At 40.0% G+C, this 4,083-nt stretch overlaps 1 pseudogene; it reads left to right on the forward strand.

The window, feature by feature from the left end:
- Positions 1-1,835: 1,835 nt before the first annotated feature.
- Positions 1,836-3,519, forward strand: LOC112869165 (elongation factor 1-alpha 1 pseudogene; annotated as a pseudogene).
- Positions 3,520-4,083: the final 564 nt, after the last annotated feature.

Below are 4,083 nucleotides of genomic sequence, written 5' to 3' on the forward strand. Positions count from 1 at the left end.
AGTTTGAGCCCCACATCGGACTCTGTGCTGACAGCTCAGAGCCTGGAGTCTGCTTCAGAGTCTGTCTCCCTCTCTCTCTGCCCCTCCCCTGCTCATGCTCTGTCTCTGTCTCAAAAATAAATAAATTCATTACAAAAAATAGTCATCTGTTCTACTTACTCCTGCAGTTTGTGTTTTCTTTCTAACTTTGCTTGTGACCAATCTATGAAATAGAAGTTCCATTTTTCAGTGGACTGATGCCCCATTTAAACTTAAGACAATACATCTGTTCACTTACAGCAGCTCTGGCCACATGGTCACTTGATATTCTATGGCAAGATGTTTTGTCTCTACCAAGGCCCAATAGCATGCCAATATTCCATGGATCTACTCTTAATAGACTTGGGACAGTACCCCATTTTATTACCTAAAGCTCATATGCCCTACCTCTAAGGGCAGAGTAGTAGTGGTGGAGCAGGGACCACCCAAACTTTACTCTCAACCCAAACTTTTAATCCACAACACTAGAGTTGTATTCTCCTTTTCCTATTTTTTCAGTTTTCAGAGTAATTGCAGTCCATTTGTGAGAGAACAAAGGGAAATCATGATCACTTTTACTTTCTTTGAGGATCTGGCCTCTCCTTCAGTCAATGGTTTCAGGTGTAAAAACTGATTCAGGCCTGGAAAAGTTTGTGATTTTTTTTTTCTATTGCAATGTCTCTCAGACTCCTGATCATCTATCCTGGATTGTTTTTGATAACATATATTGAGCAATATCATCAATATTAGTCACTCATCCATTTTACCTTTTTCTATTAAGTATCTGCATAATTCTTAGGTCCCTGATGTCACTCTGACCTTGCTGTTCATTATAAAATAGCATCACCATGCTTTGATTGTTAAGCACCAATACCTGGCCTCTACTATTTTGAGATCCCATCCTCCCTATTGCTCTCAGGGACCTTGATTCTTAAAATAATCACTTGCTGATAGTGCTGACCAACAATGAGTTTCATAGTGATACTGGTATGCTCTTCATGAGTATATAAGTTATTACCTCCATCTCTCACTAATCTACACTCAATATCATCATAAGGGTACATAAAAGAAGACTGAATATTCAGCCATCTTCCTTATTTCAAAAATATCACAAGGTATCCAAAACCAAAACAGAAGTGATAAAGGAAGAAATACAACAGCCCATAAATTGTGGGAAGGAAGTCAAGGACTAACAAATCAAAGTTGAATAGGAATACTATACAACAACCAACAAAGAGACTTGAAGGAAATATAATTCATTATATATATATGTATATGTGTGTGTGTGTGTGTATATATATATATATACACACACACACACATATATATATATAATTCAAGGCATAAAATAATACTTTAATGATTATTCCATGCTGCAAAATATCTTAAAAGCAAATGAATTAAATAAAACAAAAGTCAATTAGAAGATCATAAAAAAAACAGATTTAAATAAAACCAATGACAAATAGGAAAATAAGCAAGGGCCAAAACAACAGGATTAAAGAAAAAATTAATAAAGTACAAACTGTTTTGCAACGGGTTTTCTGCCAGAACACAAGCGTCATTAAAACCACCTCTAGGTGCGCCTGGGTGGCGCAGTCGGTTAAGCGTCCGACTTCAGCCAGGTCACTATCTCGCGGTCCGTGAGTTCAAGCCCCGCGTCGGGCTCTGGGCTGATGGCTCAGAGCCTGGAGCCTGTTTCCGATTCTGTGTCTCCCTCTCTCTCTGCCCCTCGCCCGTTCATGCTCTGTCTCTCTCTGTCCCAAAAACATAAATAAACGTTGAAAAAAAATTAAAAAAAAAAAAAAAAAAAAACCACCTCTAAACCTAAACCAAAATGGGAAAGGAAAAGACTCATATCAACATCGTCATCACTGGTCACTGGACACGTAGATTTGGGCAAGTCTACCACTAATGGTCATCTGATCTACAAATGTGGTGAGACTGACAAAAGAACTATCAAAAAATTTGAGGAGGAGGCTGCTGAGATGGGAAAGGGCTCCTTCAAGTCTGCCTTGGTCTTGGATAAACTGAAAGCCGAACATGAAGGTGGTTATCACCTGTGGAAATTTGAGACCAGCAAGTTTTATGTGACCATCATTGATGCCCCAGGACAGAGATTTTACCAAAAAATATGATTACAGGCATATCTCAGACCGACTCTGCTATCCTGATCGTTGCTGCTGGTGTTGGCGAATTTGAAGCATGTATCTCCAAGAATGGGCAGACCTGTGAGCATGGCCTTCTGGCTTACACACTGGGTGTAAAACAACTTCTTGTTGGTGTTAACAAAATGAATTCCACTGAGCCAACCTACAGCCAGAAGAGATACAAGGAAATCAGTAAGGAAGTCAGCACCTACATTAAGAAAATTGGCTACAACCCTAACACAGTAGCATTTGTGCCAATTTCTGGTCGGAATGGTGACAACATGCCGGAGCCAAGTGCTAACATGCCTTGGTTCAAGGGATGGAAAGTCACCCGTAAAGATGGCAATGCCAGTGGAACCACACTGCTTGAAGCTCTGGATTGCATTCTGCCAGCTACTTGTCCAACTGACAAGCCCTTGTGTCTGCCCCTACAGGATGTCTACAAAATTGGTGGTATTAGTACTGTCCCTATGGGTCGAGTGGAGACCGGTGTTCTTAAGCCAGGCATGGTGGTCACTTTTGCTCCAGTCAATGTTACAACTGAAGTTAAAGTCTGTTGAAATGCACCATGAAGCTTTGAGTGAAGCTCTTCCTGGAGACAATGTGGACTTCAATGTCAACAAGGTATCTGTCAAAGATGTTCATCGTGGCAATGTGGCTTGTGATAGCAAAAGGAACCTACCAATGGAAGCAGCTGGCTTCACAGCTCAGGTGATTATCCTGAACCATCCAGGCCAAATCAGTGCTGGATATGCACCTGTGCTGCACTGTGCCTGCAAGTTTGCTGAGCTGAAGGAGAAGATTGACCGTCATTCTGGAAAAAAAACTGGAAGATGGTCCCAAATTCTTGAAATCTGGTGATGCTGCCATCATTGATATGGTTCCTGGAAAGTCCATGTGTGTTGACAGCTTCTCTGACTATCCTCCTCTGGGCCGTTTTGCTATTCATGACATGAGATAGACGGTTGCTGTGGGTGTCATCAAAGCAGTGGACAAGAAGGTAGCTGGACCTGGCAAGGTCACCAAGTCTGCCCAGAAAGCTCGGAAGGCTAAATGAATATTATCCCCAATACCTACTACCCCAGTCTTAATCAGTGGTGGAAGAACAGTCTCAGAACTGTTTGTGTCAATTGGCCACTTAGGCGTGATAGTAAAAGACTGGTTAATGATGATAATGCATTGTCAAGACTTCAGAAGGAAAGGAGAATGTTTTGTGGACAATTTGGGTTTTTTTGTGTGTGGCAGTTTTAAGTTATTAGTTTTTAAAATCAGTACTTTTTAACGGAAACAACTTGACCAAAAATCTGTCATAGAATTTTGAGACCCAATAAAACAAAAGTTTAATGAGAAACCTGTGTCTTCTTTTGGTCAACACTGTAACCTTGTACTATTCAGGTAAAAGATTAAGAGTTGCCCATAACCTGTTCCTGGTGTTAATATCTGCTGAAACTGAGAAATGGGTTAATGGGTTGTTTTCCCCTGGGCTGGGAAATGTTTTTACCAGGTAAGGGAAAGAAATAAGCACATAGAGCTATGGGAAAAGGGGATCTGCAACATAGTTTAGAACAGTAACATCATTAAGGTAGGTTATAAATGGTTAAATTCTGTAATACCAAACTCAATGTGTTGCATATAAAATTTGTATACTATCACTATTGAGTAAACTTGATACATTGTCATAATGGAGTTTCTTAGTTACTGGAATGCTTTGTTGCATTTATAAATCTTGTAGTTTAAAGTACCCTGAAAGGTCAGCCATTAAATAACATTATTATATTTAATGGTAGAGTTCATTGTATCCAAACTGTAGGAGAACAAAGTATATACTGGACGTTTACTGTCACTTGAGAACTAGAAACCCACCTCCAATAGGAATTTTCATCTAAGCCAAACTTGAGTGAAGAGGGAACATTGC

This window comes from Puma concolor, chromosome D4 (genome assembly GCF_028749965.1).
Source record: "Puma concolor isolate L17-30 chromosome D4, mPumCon1.1.hap2, whole genome shotgun sequence".
Taxonomy (NCBI): Eukaryota; Metazoa; Chordata; class Mammalia; order Carnivora; family Felidae; genus Puma; species Puma concolor.